This window comes from Dermacentor albipictus, unplaced genomic scaffold (genome assembly GCF_038994185.2).
Source record: "Dermacentor albipictus isolate Rhodes 1998 colony unplaced genomic scaffold, USDA_Dalb.pri_finalv2 scaffold_11, whole genome shotgun sequence".
NCBI lineage: Eukaryota > Metazoa > Arthropoda > Arachnida > Ixodida > Ixodidae > Dermacentor > Dermacentor albipictus.
Window position 1 is genome coordinate 9,671,917 of NW_027225565.1, and position 20,142 is coordinate 9,692,058.

At 46.7% G+C, this 20,142-nt stretch overlaps 1 long non-coding RNA gene across 1 annotated transcript in view; it reads right to left on the reverse strand.

Annotated features, from left to right (window-relative positions):
• The window catches only part of LOC139051324 (uncharacterized), a 342,324-nt gene that overhangs the window by 25,336 nt on the left and 296,846 nt on the right, over positions 1 to 20,142 (reverse strand). The window lies entirely within an intron of this gene.

A 20,142-nucleotide genomic window follows, 5' to 3' on the forward strand; every position in this document is an offset into this window, starting at 1 on the left:
TGCAGGACCCGCTGTTGTTAACCGGAGACAGTTAGACGACGCATACTTCGAATTGCAGAAAGCAATTGATGTTGTTTCTCATGATCTTCTGATCCACAAACACCTGAGTTACGGCGTTAATACGAGTCTGTGCACGCTGATTAAAGACTTCCTGTCAAGTTGGTTAAACTATGTTCGCGCTGGCGCTGAGTACTCTTTGCCTTATGAATCTATTTCCGCTGTCTTGCAAGGGTCTATCGTAGGTCCATTATGTTCCAATACTTTTGTTAATTACCATCAAGAAGGTTCGCGTTATTCGCGTCCCCTTTTATACGCCGTTGATATCACACTTTATCAGGAAATAGGATCAAAGCAGGATTGTGGAATTATTACAGGAACATTTTTTTTTTGCGGATTGGTGTGCTTCCAACTTTTTGAGCATTAATCCAACTAAGGCACTTGTTGTTTCCTTTAATCGCAAGATGTATACAATACGAATACTGACTTGATAACATTCCTTCGAAAAGAGCGACTTGTACGCGCGACTTTGGACGCGCGTACAAGTCGCGAGCTGAGTACCTCGCGTCGCTAGAAGCTGAAATAAACGCACGTGGCATTACCCCCCCGTGAAAAAGCATCGCCCCGCGTCGCCAGCTCCAGATGCACTTGGGCTGGTGTCACGGCTTTGAGGGGGTGTCCGGGGCATAAGCACCTCCACCAAAATGTCACGTAGGTCACGGTGAGCTACCTGGCACGCAGGCAGACAGAAAGGAACACTGCGTCGAGGTTAGATGTAAAAAGAGTTTAATGGGCGAACTTGTGCCCGAAATCAACTGAACAACGCGGTGACGGCGAAAGCAGCAAGCGCGTCTGGGGCGCTCGTCGGACTGAGCCAGCGCAGGCGGTGGTCCCGCATTTATACGTTTCGCGTGCATGATCGAAACGCGTCAAGCGACGCCGCCTGCGGCGCAGCGACGCCGGTCGCGTCGCAGCGACGCGAGCTGCGTACCTCGCGTCGCTAGAAGCTGAAATAAACGCACGTGGCAATATTGACTCCCGGCTAACTTTCGAAGAACATGTTTTAAGCATCGTTAATGCATCCTACAAGAAGTTAGGCCTCGCATCAAGAATGACAAAAACTTTACGAATGCCAACTGCGTTATTCTCTTGTATTCTTCTTTTCTCCACTGGAAGTTAGCATTTAATTCTGATGTATGGAACTGTTTTAATTTGACCAATGTTGCGAAAATTGAATGTGTTCAGCGACGTTTCATTCGTTTCCTGTACGATCGATTTCTTGGACGCCGTCTATGTTATGCCTATGAGCGTGTACTGCGCATGTTTAATATTGGGCTCCTAAAATAATGCGGAAATACTGTGATTACTTATTCTTGTATAAACTAATTCACAACTTCTCAAGTCCGCTGTTACTGTCAACTGTAACGTTCTGCGTGCCTCGCCCGAACTTCCGTAATCCTAGAATTTTCTACGTGAATTCCTTTTGCACCTCTAACGCTAGAACACATCTTGTAACACCCGTAAAGGTTTTCTTTGCAGGAACCTGTATGGGTTTCCTTTGTAGCAATTGCTACGATAAAGTGGACGTCTCATTTTCCCTTAATTACTTCTCTCCACGTTCCGGGTTTCCACAAAACTATTACGTCACAGCAGAATACCTTGCGTCCTGATCTTGATATATTCTGCTCTACTATTTGCTCATTATCTGACTTCTTTCTTTGATTAATTTAATTTTTGGTTGCACTTTGTACCACTGTTGTTTGATACATACTATTTTGTTTTTCGCTTTTATGTTCTTCGTGTAACACAAGGGCAGCAATATTAAGGCGTAAAGCTGTCATTGGGCACTTTCAGAAAATAAATAAATGAAAATGAAATTCATTGAAATTGTCTGTTGACTGTTTTTTGTCAACAGACTGTTTGTCTGTTGACTGTTTATTAACAAGATTCGAGCCCCCCTCGGTTTCCCTTCTCGCGCACGCACGCACACGCACACAAGCGTACAAAAGATAACTTTACTAAGACTTCGGCAGGTGGCCCTGCCTTCATCAGAGTAATCACTTCGACGTAGGTAGGACCACCATATATACGGGCTGTCTCAACTATCATGCACCAAGATTGAAAAATGTGCAAATGCCACGTAGCTGAGCAGAACCAAAGTAATGCTGTTTGCCATCGCTTGGAGGAGATACTCAGAGTTATTTTTTTTTACATTCCGACTAATTACCTAATTATTACTTATTTATCACCTTAAATATTATAATTAGATAACTGTCAGTGAGGAAACTGTAGAGCAACATGAAAAACTCAACACAGCTTTCTGTTGCTATATATACACACACACACATACAGGTGAAGGAGTACGTTTATCTAGGTCAATTACTCACAGGGGACCCTGATGACTATAAGGAAACTTGCAGAAGAATAAAAATAGGTTGGAGTGCATACGGCAGATATTGCCAGATGCTGAGTGGGAGCTTACTATTATGACTGAAAGAAAGAGAGGTGTACAATCACTGCGTTTTGTCGGTGCTAACATATGGGGCAGAAACTTGGAGACTGACAAAGAAACTTGAGAACAAGTTACGCACCGCGCAAAGAGCGATGGAACGAAGCGTGTTCAGCGTAACCTTAAGAGACAGGAAGAGAGCGGTGTGGATTAGAGAGCGAACGGGGATAGCCGATATTCTAATTGACATTAAGAGAAAAAAAAATGGAGCAGAGCAGGCCATGTAGTGCGTAGGATAGATAATTGGTGGACCATTAGAGTTACAGAATGGGTGCCAAGAGAAGGGAAGCGCAGTCGAGGACGGCAGAAGACTAGGTGGGACGATGAAAATAGGAAATTTGTGGTGCAAGTTGGAATCGGTTGGCGCAGGACAGGGGTAATTGGAGATTGCAGGGAGAGGCTTTGCTTCTGCAGTGTACATACATATATAGGCTGAGTATGATGATGATGATTTAAATATAAGTTGCACTTGACTCCTCGAAGAGGCAGGACGTGTCTCGAGTGAGCTCTGACCTTGCCTCTAACTAGGCGAAGAAATGCTCCGCATTTGAAAACTTAACAGAGGTAGTGCGGCTGCTTTTCAATAACGTAACTTATTATTGATACTCTTTTAACCATTATATTCGACGTAGATGATTTCATTAAATTCAAACGGTTTTCTTTTTTAAATGCGTTAGCATTTGGAGTGTCAAAGTATAGAAAAAAATGTGTGTGTGTGTGTGAAGTGTGGGAAGCTGGTGACGTGGTAGAGGGAGAGTGGGATTGGAGAGCTTAGAAGAATATATATAGCCATTTCAATCATGGATGCGGGAACACAGAAAGGTGCGACTTAATGCTAACGCATGTCTTTCGCGTTTACAATGAAATTGCCACTGAATTCTTCAGATTTTCGAATTTTATGAACTGTTACACAAATACATACGTCGCTTCAGACAGGTGCCAAAGCCGATCGCTTGGAGAAAGAACCCAGGGGAAATGAGTGCTTCCAAGTGAAGGTGAGCAAAAAACAAGTGGACTCTCGAAGCAGTTCTCATAAACGTTCTGAAAGAGATTATTTTTGACAAGGACCATTAAACGCAGTGACTATCAGATACTATGAAACGGACCTAGGGTGGATTTTTTTTTCGCATAAGAAGAATTCCTGTCGAAGTGACCTGCGCAGATGATTAAGGCGTCCTTTAGTAATACAATGGCGTCTATCCTGCCAGCCTTACAGAGATGGACCTGTAGATGGCGTATCGGCAAACCAATACCTTAAGTTATCATGAATCTTTTTTTTATTAATATTTTTTTAATGTACGCATGACGCATATCTGCCCGTAAGGAGAGAAAACGGCGAGAGCTAAAGATCGCGCGGATAAGGTTGGTCGTATAGGTTAGCGTGTGCGAAAAAATTAAACCGGAAAATCCACACAGTAACACGATAGTACGCGCTACAACACTCAAAGATGGTCGCACAAATCGCATGTCCTTAAAAACTTCAGCAAAGCCCTTGAGGCCTTGAGTGCCGAGGCCCGTCTGGACCAGTGTCCTAGAGCTTCGTCCTCTGTAAAAGGGCGATTGTCCAGTTTTTTGAGCGCGGTCACGAGCACTCTTCTTCTTCTTTCTCCTTTTATTTCCTCTACCCCTTTCCCCAGCACAGGGTAGCCAGCTGGTACTTACACTGGCTAACCTCCCTGTCTTTCCTCCCTTTTGTCTCTCCTCCTCCTTCTCCTTCCGCGTGTGTTACATAGCGGTCAGTTCAGCTGTGTAAGTGCAGGTGGGGCGACAGTTCTGACAAAGGTACGCCTGTACTTTCTCAATTCCTTTCTGACTCTTTTGTTATAACAAGATTATGCGAACCTTAGCCATGTTTAAGTCTCAATAACCACGTGGCGACCAATTCCGAAGCCCTAGTCAGACGGGCTTAAGCTCGATTCCACCGCGGGGACCTCGTGGTCGTGTAACGCCACGTGCCGCATTCGGGAGCCTGCGCGCGTAAGCACGCATTTCAGTTTCCCACGCTTTGCGCCGGACACTGTCTCGATGCTACCCTTGCCAGACGTTATTTGCTTTCCGTTTTCGCGCGCGATGACTGCACAGGCTCAGCTGGCATGCGCGCGCGGACGCACAAATCACGTGGCACGACTCGGGGGACGACGCTCACCGAATGCCGCCTACGCGCGCACACTGCGAGCTCGTTTTACCGCCGCCGCGACGGTGCGCACAGGGCGCAAATCGTGGCCCCAGGGCCGACTTTGCGGAGTTCATTAAACGTGCGGGCGCCAATATGCGGGAACACACGCTGGAAAAGGGCGAGTGCCGTTTCCCACAGAATCGACTGGGACTGCGTGGCCGGAGGGACCCTCCCGCGGGACGGGCGGATTACGACGGGTGAAACGGGGATCAAAGCTGCAAACAGTGACACGTGACCCCGCAGCCGTCGTGCGCGCAACAGACCTGCGCGCGTGCACGTGTGTGTGTGTGTGTGTGTGTGTGTGTGTGTGTGTGTGTGTGTGTGTGTGTGTGTGTGTGTGTGTGTGTGTGTGTGTGCGTGCATGCGTGCGTGCGTGCGTGCGTGCGTGCATGCGTGATGGCTAACCCTAGCATTTCCATTAAGCTTCTCCCGCGCCTTTAAACCTTAGCCACTGCCATGTTTGCGGGCCAAGCAAATTTATACGCCCCCTAGGTGAAGCTGCAGTTTATGGCTGCAGAATGCAGCGACGGGCCCTATCCTTAACGTGCATTGCCATTGCGGGTCGGTGTGTCACACAGTGTCAGAATAAGGCCACTTCTTATGCTTATGGCAGGCGCATTGAAAAGAAAAAAAAAGTTTAGGTACGGCCTTTAGCGGAGATGTATATATTCTTTGCCTGGTATATCGCAGCCTTTCTTTGAAAACGGTGACTCTTGCTCGTAGCTATCGTAACATTCTTGCTGGACACTGGAACTGATAGGGATAGTGTTGACCGAAGACGCGTCCACGTGCATTGAGAGGACCCTGATACTGACACAATAGGCTAGCACAAGTGTTACCACTGATGGACCCTTCTTTTAAGTGGCCATGTAGATAGCGACGGAAAAAAGTTTTGCTGGACTACTCAAGTGTCTGTTATTCGATATCATTTGAAGACCACGAGATTTCTATTCACTGTGGTCAATTCAGTCAATAGATTAAAAATGCTCATTGCGAATCTTTCTAACGCACTTTGTTTTGTTAGGTATGCGGTGTTTTTGTCAACTTTGTTGCACTGACACCAAATAGTGCTTCGTTGACGATGTAAGTTGAGAGTATTCTTTTACTGCTGTCGTGGTAGTATTCAGGGAGATCCTGATAATGACTGTGGCGGCAAAGTAGCTGGCAAGACATACGGGTCAACTTCGGCATGAGTTCCATCGCCCCCTCTTTTACCATCAGCACGAGCATGTGTGTGAGAAAGACTCTAATGAGAGGTCGAGATGTTAGCGTATAGCGAAATGCCTAACACGCTAATCCAAATGATTAAGAAGAAAATTGATATAAAATTAGGTGGAAGAGCAGAAAAGGATGAAACAAAACAAAACAACGAATAAAGAAGTATAAGTAAATCGCGGCAATTTTGCAGCCATGTTTATTTGTCATTGTTTAGCACTGTTTATCAACAGAAGTTTGCACGTTGACTTTAGCAGATCCTCGTGTACTGCAGCATTTGTTTTTGGTGAAATTAACGATTTGCGCCAGAATGTTTTGTTGTTTCAGGAACTTCCTTGTTTGGAGAATACATGTGGAGAACAGGACGAATTGATGGGATTTACCGTACCAAAGCAACAAAGGAGCTATAAATGACGACGTAAGAGGGGGCACGGACTAATTTTTTACAATTTTCGTTTCTTTAACTTGCATCCAACGCTCGGTGCACCAGCGTTTCTGCATTCAGCCTTCATCGGCACGCGACGCTGCAGCCAGCAATCGAACCCGTGATTTCGTGTTCAGCAGCGTAACGGCACAGTCACTGAGCTACCATGACGGTTGCGGCGGACGAGAGGTAGGCGAATGATGGCGACAATGTGACCAGTTGACTGCAACGAGAAGCGACAGGGCTGTGCAAGACATTGAAAAGATGACTGCCAGATTAGACACACCAGGTGTCGGTAGATTTGTGTGCTCATTCATTCCATTTGCGCTTTTCAGGAACGTAATAAAAAATTGTGTTATAGCAGCAGTGAAACTACAGCAGTGAAATCGTATATATATATATATATATATATATATATATATATATATATATATATATATATATATATATATATATATATATATATATATATATATATATATATATATATAATTATTGTCCTCTGTGAGGTATGCAATTGATTTGTCATTCAGATTTTTCGCAACGCCTTGTTGGAGATGCCATCTGGCCCTGGTGCGGATCTATCATTGAGTTCATGTAGAACCCTACGAATCTCCTCAACGCCAAACTCCGCATCCAGGTAGGAATTGGCCTGGCCCTGATAATCGAGATGTACAGGAGACCGCCCTGAGCCGACTGGGAGATATTTGTTATCAAGCATGCGGATTAATTCGTCCTCACAGGTCATTGGGCCTCATGAGGCCGCACGAATACATGCATGTATGGTTCTACCAATGACATGCCTCTGATTAGACTTAGTATTGGTCTCGTTAACCAGATGCTTAAGCAAGTTCCAAGTTTTGCCATTGCGCATTTGGCCGTCTATCGAATTGCAAACCTCGTCCCACTGCTGTTTAGAGAGGGTTACACAATGCTCCTCAATGTGTTTGTTAATCTCAGATATATTTTTGCGTAGCCTACGATTAAGTCGTTGACACTTCCATCTGTTGAGAATAGACTGTTTGGCCTCTAACAGATGGGCTAACCTGCTATCCATTTTCTCAACAGGAAAGTCGGTGCAGACCTTAGGGGTTGCACGGCGAACGTCCACTTGGACCTGAACCATCCATTGCTCTATGGTAGGTCGGGAATCTGAGGGATGCCTCTCCTCCCGAAGCTTGCGGAATTTATCACAGTCCGTGTAAGAGAATTCACGCTGTTTTTTACCCACGATAGGAAGCTGGGCCTCGCAATTATAGTGGTCACTACCAAGGTTCTCAGCCAAGTTATTCCATTTGGCCTCAGTCACGTTCTTGACGAAGATGAGATCAGGGGTAGAGTCTCTACACTTGGATGTTCCGATTTCGGGTTGGAAAGTTAGGGTCAGTGATCAACGTCAGGTTCAGATCCATGGCATTCTGCCACAGATGCTTACCCTTATTGGTATCATATTTATAACCCCAGACATGAAGCGGGGCATTAAAGTCCCCTACGACAATAAGAGGGCTTGAGTCTGCCATGTCTACGGCCTTGAGGAGCAGAGTCTTAAATCGTTGCCTTTTTTCGTTGGGACTACTGTATATGTTCAGAACATATATGCTGCCTCGATTGACCAGACCAGGTATGATCTCTACCATAACATACTCAATATTACTACCAGCCAATTTGAGATCGTGTGTCACATGAGTGAGTTTCTTACTAACGAGAGTACATACCCCCTCCCCCCGACTGCACGGCGACCGAGCAAAACCCAGTCATCGAGATGCCAGGCGAGAGGGCTTCCTGTAATAAGATAACCTGGGGCATCTTTTCACAACTGCGTAAATATTGCTGTAGGGGAGCCTTCTTCCTAGAGAAGCCCCTACAGTTCCATTGCCAAATTCGGAATGTCTCAAGGGGCGGAGCCATCTCTTACGAGCTGGACACCGACCGTAGGTGGGGCTAGAATCGGGGCTACGTTGCTAGCTGTTGGGTCAGAAAGACGTATCGGTGGGTTCGGTGGCGCTACCGGGCCCACAACAAACTCGAAAAAGGATTCTATTTTGGCCAACCGCTGGTTGGTGTTTGCTTCTAAGGTCGTCATCTTACTTTGCATCTCAGTGATCCTGTCACCTCGAAGAATTGAGCGCAGAAGTGACGGTGTTATATGAGTATACAGGTTGCCCCACATAATTTGAGCCAAATTTTTAAAAATGAAAGGCACTCCGGACGCAGGTTGAACCGAATGCACCATGTTGGCACTGGCCTAGAGTTACGCAGGCTATTTTTTATTTTCCCTTTAACTAAAGGATTAGTTATGTTTAATCAATCAACTATTTAAGTATGGGCTGCAGACCCCAAGTGTGATACGCAAGGTTGTAGACCACCTTGAGAAACCTCTCAAGAAATTGTTTCCATCACGACATACCTCACGTGGTCCTTTCTTCCGCGTTTCAGAAATTAAATGTACCACTTCTAAATGAGCCGAAGTGGCAATCAGGATTTGTGCACAAAAAAGAAATACCAGCAGATTTCAGTGTGCCTTTATTATCTGTGAATTCGTAACTCCATTGAACACCAGCTGGTGTCTAGAGGACGTGTTCGAATAGGTCTCCTTTGCAGCGACACAGTACTGTGTCCGTTTTATCACATCTTCAGTTGCTTTCTTAATGACCGATGCCGGAATTTTACGGCAGACATCCATTATCCTTGCTTCGAACTAATCTGACGTCCATTTCGATCATGTAAGCACGATCTTTCACATATACCCAAATAAAGAAATCGAGTGGAGAGTGGTCAGGTGACCTAGCCGGGCAATTTACGGGCCCGCGCCTACCAATATATTGCGTATGAAAAGTCGCATCCAGCCAGTTTCGTGCCCGGCTGCTGTGTGCTGGTGCTCCATCTTGCTGATACCACAGAAGTGGAAGACGTGACAGCGGGACTTCGCTGAGAAGCTCATCCTACACTCCTTCAAGAATTTCGTTCACGTAACGCTGTCCAGCCAGTGTCCGATCGAAGAAGATGGGGCTGATTATAGCACCGGTGTAAATTCCGAACCACCTATTGAGCGACCACTGGTACTGGTGCTGCTTCCGCTTTACCCAGTGTGAATTAGAGTCCCTAGGGGTTTCTGCGATAATTGGCTTCATCTGCGCGCATGATGCTGCTCAAAAAGTCCGGTGACTCATCGGCTTTTTTGAGCACCGGATTAAAAAAATCTAGGCGATTCTGCAGGTCCCTTTCTTCCAAGCATTGGCGCTGGTTAAGGTGGTACGGGTGAAAGGCCGTCATTTAGAATCCTCCAAACTGATGACTTGTAAATTGGTACCTGCATGGTCGGCCACGTCCCGCACGCTAGCATGAGGGTTTGAGGCCATAAACGCTGGAACATCCGTGCGTAGGCTAGGACTCAATAATATAATCCTCCGGCGCTGTTTCTTGAAGCTGCCGGTTTGACTCAGGTTTTCATAATTTCTGTTGATAGTCGCTGCATTTAGTCTACCGCCACACTTCCATGACTAATATATATATATATATATAATTCCGGCCTTGCTCTTGTTGCCATTTGCAGGTCCCAAGGCAAGGATCATGTTTATGCACCTTTAAACCTTTGCCTTGACGTTGCCAATTCGATTTTCTGGTGATAGGTATTGTGGCAAAAAAAAAACGTCCTTGCATTTTATCTAGGCTAAGACAGCTATCACAGCTTGTTTTCAACTTACTCTAAACGCGACGTCTTACTTCGGCCGGGGCGTGGCAGGTAGGGCACTAGCTTGATCACGATGTGTTTCTTCGTTTCCTTTATTTCGTTCTGGATAACTCAGTGGGAGCCTTTATTTCGTTCCACCTTTATTTCGTTCTGGATAACTCAGTGGGAGCCTGTTCGAGGGCACTGCTTTATGATCCAGGTGGGGGCGCTGTCACGTGGTATTCTCCAGATTTCGCGGGGTTTACTTATGAAACGAAAAATTATAGTACGCAATTAGTACATCGCTGGAAATACCGCAGTTAGATGTCCCTTGGCTTTGCCTTCAAATGCCTCATTGACGGTTTGAAAATTAGGATAGTACTTCTCGAGTTAGATAATTAATTACAATTACCAAATTAAACCTCAGTGACAAAAAATTACTCGCAGCTACTTCACTGTACTGTAAACAATATGCACTAGGTTTTTCTTCGAGTAACGCATTGCTGTTCTTTTTAAATCGTGGTGCATGACAGTTAATTGGGACACCCTGCATATATTTATGACCTTTGCATGCAAGTAACGATGGTTCTATCTTTAATAAATGTTGTATATTATTAGAAATCTTTTTTTGTCATGAGTTGTTAGCATTTCTTACTGGAAAGAGAAGCAATACTGAGACACACAGCATTCCCGTACATTTCACACGCCATTGATAAAAGACTCTGCGAAGAGGGGCACAGTAGTCTATATGTTTTTTTCATGGTCAAGACAACGCGCAAAGCAACTTGAATTGTTGTGAACATACAGAAACGTATTCATTATCTAGGCATAGGCTATGCATACCTTTAGAAATAATTTTTAATTGGCTACCTCCATCTCTTTCAAGAATATAATAAACTTTGTCCTCTGTGTATTCATGAATATAATGTGTATGTGCATGAAGTTTCCAGTGGAAATTTAAAATAATGTTGAAGTGAGAAAATACGGATCATGCAGCCGCCACTAGTGCTTCCAGTGCACTTATCCTCCTATTGTCAGGATTAGCAGAAATAAAGCGAAAGTATGAATTAGCAGCCGTGCACGTCCGCGCCAACAATGATGCAGTAAGCTGTTAGCCCTAGTAAAATTTCAAACGAAAAGGTCGAGGAAAGTAAAAAGAAAAACGCAAATGATGTAAGTGACAAATCTCTGATAACGGAACATTAGGTGTGTCCAGGAGGGGGGGGGGGAAGGGGGAGCTTCGGCATCGCCCGGGGGCCAAAGCTCTCCCCCCACCCAGAAAACTCCGGAAGGGGCTCGGGCCACGGAGCCCCCCCCCCCCCCCCCCCCCTGTATTCTGCGCCTATGCAATGGCTCATCCCTCTCGTAATGCAGAGGGTACAAGCGCTCAGCAAAGTGAAGCGCACAGTGCATACGTTCATTAAAATCAGGCACACAACTTACAGAAACGCTACGTCTAGTCGAGTGGTAAAAAAAATAAAGCACCACCTGACCTTCTCAATGGGTTATCCCTCTCGTAATGCAGAGGCTACAAGCGCTCAGCAAAGTGAAGCATACAGTGCATACATTCATTAAAATCACGCATACAACGTACAGAAACGCTACGTCTAGTCGAGGGGTAAAAAAAAAATAAAGCACCACCTGACCTTCTCAATGGCTCATCCCTTTCGTAATGCAGAGGCTACAAGCGCTCAACAAAGTGATGCGTGAAGTGTTAGGCATCTTCATGTGCCTTCATACAGTAGCATACATGCACTGTCGATTTTAATTGGGACTGACCAGTAAAAATGGAGAGTGCATGAGTGCATGAGAGTACAAAAGGAACGTCGTGTACAGGCTATTTAAAGGCGAAGTGTAAGTGTTTGTATCATCATTTGAGCCAAGCAGCTGACTGCTAGCGAAATGTGGGAGTGAAATTTCATATATCTCTGAAACAGAATCGCAATCTGAACACTTTTTTTTTTCGCTCAGCTCTCCAGATCCGGAAAGCTATCCTGTAATCGCGAATTGTGACATGCATCACTCTGAGGGATGTAATATAGGGTTCTTTTTTTTACGTTCTGCACAAGTTGCATAGAATGTAAAGAACGCTTACTGGTGCGGTCACTTGAAATGTATTAAAATGGACAGTCATGGTGTATAAATAAGTTTTTTTTATTATAGAACACCCTCCCTCAATGAATTGGAAATAAGTACGTCATTAACGTACCCGGAGTCATTTCCAAGCGGGTATTTCTATAGAATAAGCTAGCGTCTAGCAAGGACACGCGTTGGGATGGATTTCAATAAAATGCTTGCTTTACAAGTCGCGAAGTAAGCGAATGTTTCCACAAGGCCCGTAGTTGTCTGGTTAGGCGAAAACACCGGAAAGTAAAACCCAAAGGCGAAGACCATGGGACAGTGCTGACTCAGCAGCGCTGCCATGTCGTGTTCTGCTGTTTTACGTGTCAAGTTTCTTCGAGCAATTTTTTATATTTAACTAGACTTTTACTTTCAGTTTGTTTCTTTCATAAAACCTGCTGACCTTTAAACAGCTTTTAATTTCCAGCCTGGGGAAACGCACATGAAGTTTCAATCACCTAGCTTCGGCGACCAGTTCAATTTTGAATAAATTGTTATAAATTAGGTTCCTGGCTCCATACATGTCAGCAAGAGTGTTGGAAACAAGTGTAGTCAGCCTTTTTTTTTGTTGAATGCAAGAAGAGGTGTTTGCGCGAATTTGCATGAGGTAGATGCTGACACCTGTGTCTTTGATGATTACAAACAAACGCACGTGGTTGAAGCGGCTTGTTGCTGCACAGCTTCATCTTCCTTGCGTTTGCTTGTGTTTGGGGCACGTCAGCGAAAGAATACAGGCGCATTTTTTTCTACCACAAAAATAAAGAGTGGTGGGAGGGGCGTCGATGAAATCTGGGAACAGCTCTGACAAGAGACGCTCGCGATTTTAAAGTACCTCAGCATCTGTATTCCCAAAGAGAACGTGCTGCTCCAGAGGCTAATTGGCCATTTATGTATTTATTTATTTATTTATTTAGTGTGTGTGTGTGTGTGTGTGTGTGTGTGTGTGTGCGTGTGTGTGTGTGTGTGTGTGTGTGTGTGTGTGTGTGTGTGCGTGTGTGTGTGTGTGCGTGCGTGCGTGCGTGCGTGCGTCAGGGTTGTTTGGTATGATGCAACTGCGCAAGCATTTGGACTCCAAACATTGCTAAACATTCGACGGAGATGACGAACAGAAATCGTGCACACGCAGTCAGCCGAAATTGGGGCTGTTGGTCTGCAGTCTACATCGCTCCCGTTCGTCTTCTCTGCGAGTTAACTGATACACATTATTTGGATCGCTGACAGCATCGGAACTCAGTGTGGCGTAAACTGTATGTATACGTGTGCGGTACTGAATGCCGATGCTTCCACGGTTGACTGAGGACTTGCTACAACAGAAGAGTCTTGAGTCAAGGCAGCCACCGTCCAGGCTTTTAATTAATTTTCCTACCTCGTCCGTGCAAGATCGTTAGATAGGGAGCGATACGACATATGATGCACCCGCAGTGCTCGACCAGTCATACGTATTTGTGCGGTGTCTATTTTACATTGGCTATAGCGGACTTGCCTGTGAATTATTTTTGGGCAAGAAGTGCAGTTTTCGTATATTTGTTTTTTTCTGAAACCATGTTGAAATGACGTAATAGTATTCTGTCACTCTACAGAACGGGAAAGAGGAGATACAATGATCTTCTCGAGGCCCTTAGAGAAATTCTGGTCATGTCAACTTTTTTAAAGATTGGAAAGACCTTTGCGACTCACATTTGAGTGGGGAAAGTGGTGTCATGAAATAAAGGTTGAAAACATGAGTCAAAAAAGGGCTGTCAAGGGCTGACACGTTTAACAGGTAAAATTTGACAATCATCTGCGTCACAAGACGCGCTGTTCTTGAAGCCATGAAATGAAGTTACAACTTCCATGCCATCAACAAAAGGAAAAAAGTGTTATCAGCACTGCTTGAATAAATAAATTGCACTGCCTCTAAACTGCAACTAGGCTGAAAATGAACGTGGAAGGAGCTGTTGAAAGGATCTTCCAGCGAGGGACTGCTCATTTCGGTTCCATTGAAGTTAATGTTATCGGGCGTTACATTTATACCACCATGCATAGTTGAAACGAGTGGCTAGTTGCCTACAGAGAACGTCACCGGTACTTCAGCTACGTTGAAAGATGTCTGTATCTAGCCCACTCTTATGTCTTTGTACGATTTGTTTCTACATGCCCTGTACAGCGACAAAGCAGGAAAGTCTCTAGTTTGGACAAAAGTTTGGTAACACAGGTTTTTAATATTAATGCGATGAAGTAAAGAAAGGTTGATTCAGGGCTTCCTAATTCTCTTACGTCGCGAGAATTCCTTACTTGGAAAGTGCTGAGTGTACAAATGTCTTACCCTAAATTAAGTGCCTCGCGCGCAGCATTTGCGCGGTCACCTGCACAGTATACGTCGTCCCACAGCGCATTTTGCCCCGCAACCGAGATTGATCAAGATTACCTTCATTTATTACTTGCTAATAACGATCACATCGTAATGAGGCCTTAGTTATGTGTTTCAGTGCTTATAAATATATTTCCATATGATCGCTCAAGTCACAGCAGACTACACCCGATTTCGTTAGCGACAACTCAACACTGGTTACAAATGTCTCAAGAAGTGTTGCTGACTGCAGCGTAATACAAGTCGGATATTTAATAACGTGTGTGCATCCATTAGAAGACACACTAATATCAAAATTGTATCGCAGTGTGCTGTTACTCAACGTATCAATATCAAAATCTACACCACAAAAAACTACAGTGAAAGCTCGTTAATTCGAACTTGAATAATTCGAATTTATGGATAATTCGAACTGTACGATTTGGTCCGGCCAAGCTCCATAGAAGTCCATGTATAAAAAAGTCCTTTAATTCGAACGCGAGAAGGTTCCCTCACGAATAATTCGAACTACGCTCGCCTGGCACACGGCCAGAGAAACGCGCCTACTGCCTACACACAAGGCTATATTGCCTCCGAAACGGAGAGAACGGCGAGAGAAGGCAAAATCGGACAAAAATCTAACCGACGCGGGGTCAGCCAGAAGGCAGCGGCGGCTGCCGCCTCTCCGTTCTACGTAACCTCCGAGAGTTCTTGCCCGTTGTAAATCTCGGAGGCTTTGCTGTGATGACGTAACGCCAAGCGCATGCCGTGCCACTTCGTCATCACGGGCACTGATATCAGCAGCGGATAAGTAACCGCTGCCTATAAAAAGCGTGCGCTAAAGAATAAACGCTGATTCCTTGTTCTGCACCGGCCACTGTCGTTTTCTGGAGTACGGCTTCAAGGTTGCCGCACGCTACTACACTGGCGACGAGGATGGGATCAGGACGGCTTGTCACTTGCTTCTTCGATTGCTGCTGAAGACGACTACCGCGGGGCCGGCGCTGCAATGGCGAAGGTGGGAAAAATTGATAACTTTGACGAAGGAAGCGATAGCTTCGAGTCCTACTTGGAAAGATTTGAGCTTTACGTCTCGGCAAATGACATAGCTGAAGGCAGGAAACTGGCTGTATTCTTGACGGTAGTGGGTCCTCGAGTGTATGAGGTATTGAAGAACCAGTATAGAGGAGACAGATACCCTCGCTGTTTTTGAAACTACGCCACTGACGGCTATGGATGTTGCTAAAGCGACCAAGTATGACGGCACGCTAAACAAGGTTTACCGATATACACTGGAAGGATGGCCAGCACAAGTCAAAGACGCTGAACTAATACCTTACTATAGCAGACGCGCGGAGCTATCGTTAGAATCGGGATGCGTCACGTGGGGAAGTCGTGTTATTGTGCCAACAACGTTGCAAGACGCCGTGCTGGGACTGTTGCACGCAGAACACCCTGGGGCATCACGCATGAAGATGCTCGCTCGTAGCCTACTATGGTGGCCAGGCCTAGATGCAGATATAGAAGGAGTGGTAAAAAGGTGCAGCATCTGCCAAGCGATGCAAAACAGTGCTCCTCGTGCACCGCTCGAGCCATGGCCATTTCCCGCCCGATGCTGGCAGCGAGTGCATTTGGATTTTTTCGAATTTGAAAAAACGACATTCCTTTTGTGTGTTGACTCGTTTTCAAAGTGGATTGAGGTGTTCCCTATGAGCTCAACTACGGCCGCGAAGACTATCGAGCGTTTGCGGAGTCTATTTGCTTCTTACGGATTCCCTGAACAAGTCATTTCTGATAATGGTCCACAGTTTTCATCACAGTTGTTCCAGGACTTCCTCGATGCCTGTGGCATCAGGCGCACGTACAGCCCACCATACCATCCGGAATCCAATGGAGCTGCCGAGAGGATGGTGCAAACCGTTAAGAGGAGCCTCCGCAAGCAGCTGTTGCACAACAAGGGAGATAACGGCAGACCGCTGCGGGAAAGGCTGGACGACTTCTTGCTGGCATATCGGACAACACCTAGCACAGTAACAGGCAAGTGTCCAGCCGAACTGTTTCTGAAACGAATACCGCGCACGAGACTGTCCTTGCTAAGGCCCTCATTTCGAGACGACATGCAGCGCAAGCAAGCAGCGGTAAAGCGGCAGCATGACCAACGAAGATCGAGTTTCCGTTCATTCAGGGCAGGGGACTGCGTATACGTAAAGACTGTCAGGCAAGAGAAAGTGTCGTGGACTGAAGGGTGCGTGGTGCGGCCAGTTAGCCCTGTGACCTATCTCGTAAAAACACAGAACACAGTCCGCCACGTTCACGTTGACCATTTACGCTCGCGCAGTTTCCAGCATGCAGGATCAAACGTGGGTGTGGAGGCCCCGAGAAGACACGGCACTGAGGACGTTGTGCGTCATCGGGAGGCCCCAACCATGCCCCAGCAGGCGTATCATGAAGCGGACACGGCAGCACCTTCCCCAGAGGATGCAATAACGCCGGAACCACCACCACCAGACGGGCAGGAATTGCCACTGCCTGCTCCCTACAATGACCATCCTCAGACGCAAGCCGAAGCACCTTCCGACCCTCCACCAGTACTGTGCCGAAGTCAGCGTGCCAGGAAACCACCAGACCGATATGGGTCTCACGAGGTCCGCCACTGAAAATAGTAATGACGACGACGATCTTGGGGGGGAGGAATGTGATGACGTAACGCCAAGCGAATGCCGTGCCATTTCGTCATCACGGGCACTGATATCAGCAGCGGATAAGTAACCGGTGCCTATAAAAAGCGTGCGCTAAAGAATAAACGCTGATTCCTTGTTCTGCACCGGCCACTGTCGTTTTCTGGAGTACGGCTTCAAGGTTGCCGCACGCTACTACATTTGCAAATCTTGTACAGCTGTTAATGTTGTGCGGAGATGGCACGGCAAGCTCTAAAACGCAGCGAATCAAGTACGTCGCAGCTGCGCTTGCAATCAAGAACCAACGAATCAGGGCCTTCGCCACCTTCACATGTTCAGCGTCTTTGTCTCGGCAGTCTTCATCGGTTGTGCACCTCTGTTTTCTGCTTAGGAGGTATCGGCCGTCGTGATTCATTGTGATGGTGTTAAGCCTCGGCTAACGTTCGTTTCGGTGGACATCGGTGGTGTGGCACAGTCGCACCCAGAGCTTCGACTTGAAGATGGCGTGTGCCCGCGGCACACGCCATCACTTTTTGACACGCCAAATTTCTGACATGTCCTACTGCTTCCAAATCGCAGTGTACTGTTGCCCTCCTTCACTTTCGTAGTTCGAACTTTCGTTAATTCAAACTGAAGCGGCTTCCCCTTGCGGTTCGAATTAACGAGCTTTTACTGTACTCATTTTCAGTGACGAACTGAAAAAGACAGTCTAAGTATTTTACGAATTATGATGCATCGCCATTTGGAGGTGATAGAAAACGGTAAATACAGTGCGCTTGCTGAGAAGCCAGGGTACCTTGCAACTATCAGATACAAAAGAGAACTCAGATTCATTGGCATTCAAGAGCAGACAGGACAAGAAGCGAGACGCCGCCACCTCTATGTATACGCTCAATGGAGGGATAATAAAATGCGTCGAATGCATTTAGAGCGCCAACACGTTACCATCTACATACCACGGTTCATATATCATCAGGACATCAAACTAAAAGCCAAGCTGTTTATCAACACAGTAAACTCATCAAACTTGTTGCACATTGAACGAGCATTGTTGTGAAAACACTTCACGGAGCGGCAAGATAAGAACTCAGAACCGAGGCGCTCTTTTATCTGTTGAGAAATCATGTATTTATCCTCCAGCGTATAGAGCAGACATCACCGACGCAAGAATGCACAAACTTTAGAAAAAAAAGAGAAGTTCATGCAGTCATGCGATCTACGTCTGTCATCGACACAATGCGCAATACAGGCGTTGAATCACCTAGGCGCGTAAGTAGCTTGCCGTTACTGCTCCAGACATACTTCCGACCAATAACTTTTTACGGGAAATGGCAGCACCGAGCAGACAGACAGACAGACAGACAACGAACTTTATTTAGTCCTGAGGAGCTACTTTCAGGACCTCCTAACGGGAGGCCATTGTAGCCGCTGGCCGCGCCCACGTAAAGGACAGAACGCCGTGACGCTCCGCTCTTTCCTGGGCCCTCTGGATAGCCTGGGCTTGCTTTCGGAGTACCGTGCTTCTGATGGCCTCCTCCCATTCGGCTTCGCTGGAGAGGAAGTCATTAGGCAACGCGGGACATCGCCAGAGCATGTGAGCCATTGAGCAAAAGGTTTCAGTGCAGTCAGGACAACTAGGGTCCACATCCGAGTACATCCTACTGAGGAATCCCCGCGACGGGAAAGATCCCGTCTGCAGTATCCTAAGTGTAGCTGACTGACCTCTACTTAGCTTCGGGTGAGGCAGAGGATAAATTCTCCGACCAAGTTGGTAATGTTTAGTGATTTCATTAAATGTGAGGAGTGGATCGTTCTGCTGAGGCCCTTCCTGCCCCTCCGGAGCCTCCAGACCGTCGCGGCGCGTTAGTTCTCGCGCACGGTCGTGGGCAAGCTCGTTGAGGTTTGGGAATCCCTCGAGAACGTTCGTCCCCATGTGTGCGGGGAACCACGTGATATAATGAAAACCGGGGCAAGCCCTTTTCTCTAAAATGGAGGCCGCTTCTCGTGCGAGGTTACCCGACTCGAAAGCTCTGATTGCGTCTCTCGAGTCGGTGTAAATGTAGGGACGCTCTGGATCACACAAGGCCAGCGCAACCGCAATTTGCTCTCCTATACTCGCGGTGGCCGCTCTGACCGAGGCCGAGGACCGAAGCACCCCCCGCCCGTCTACAACCGACAGCGCGAACACTCTCCTGTTCCCGTACTGCGCCGCATCGACAAAGACCGCGGAGTTTCTGTCATCCCTAACTTTCTTCAATATGGCTCGTGCACGGGCTTTACGTCTACCCTCGTTATGCTGCGGATGTACGTTCCGCGGGAAGGGCCTCACCAGGTATGTCGCCCGCGTTTCGCGTGTCAATGTTATACGCCGGTCCTCCATTATCCTAGGAGCCATGCCAACCTCGTCGAGAATTAGCCGGCCAGCTTGGGTCGACGATAGCCTAACCACCTGGGCAGTGACCTGTGCCTCTATGATCTCGTCTATGCTATTGTGCATACCGAGTTGATCTAGCCTGTCGGAGCTCGTGGCAATAGGCAAGCCTAGCACTTTCTTGATGCTCTTGCGCATGAGTGTATTTAATTTGGTCTTTTCCGTTTTTGTCCACACTAGAGCTGACGCCACATAGTTAATATGGCTCATGAGGAACGCGTTGTACATCCGAAGGAGGTTGTCTTCACCTAACCCCTTCTTTCGGTTGGACACCCTAGAAATTAGCCGCAACATATTCTCTGTTTTAGCTGTAACGTGGGTAATTGTTCTGGCATTACAGCCCCTCGCGTCTATGAGCAGGCCTAGGATCTTAACTGAGTCGACTCTGGGAATTTTCTGCCCATTATTCGCGTATAATGCCACGGGTAGCTGGTTGAGGGGTGTCAGACCCCGAACCCCTTGCCTTGCGGATCTGTAAAGCAACAGCTCCGATTTACTCGTAGACAGCTTGAGACCCGTGTCCGCGAGGTAAGCCTCCGTCTCGTCCAAGGCCGCTTGTAGAGCTTGCTCCATTTCAGCGAGGGAGCCCCCT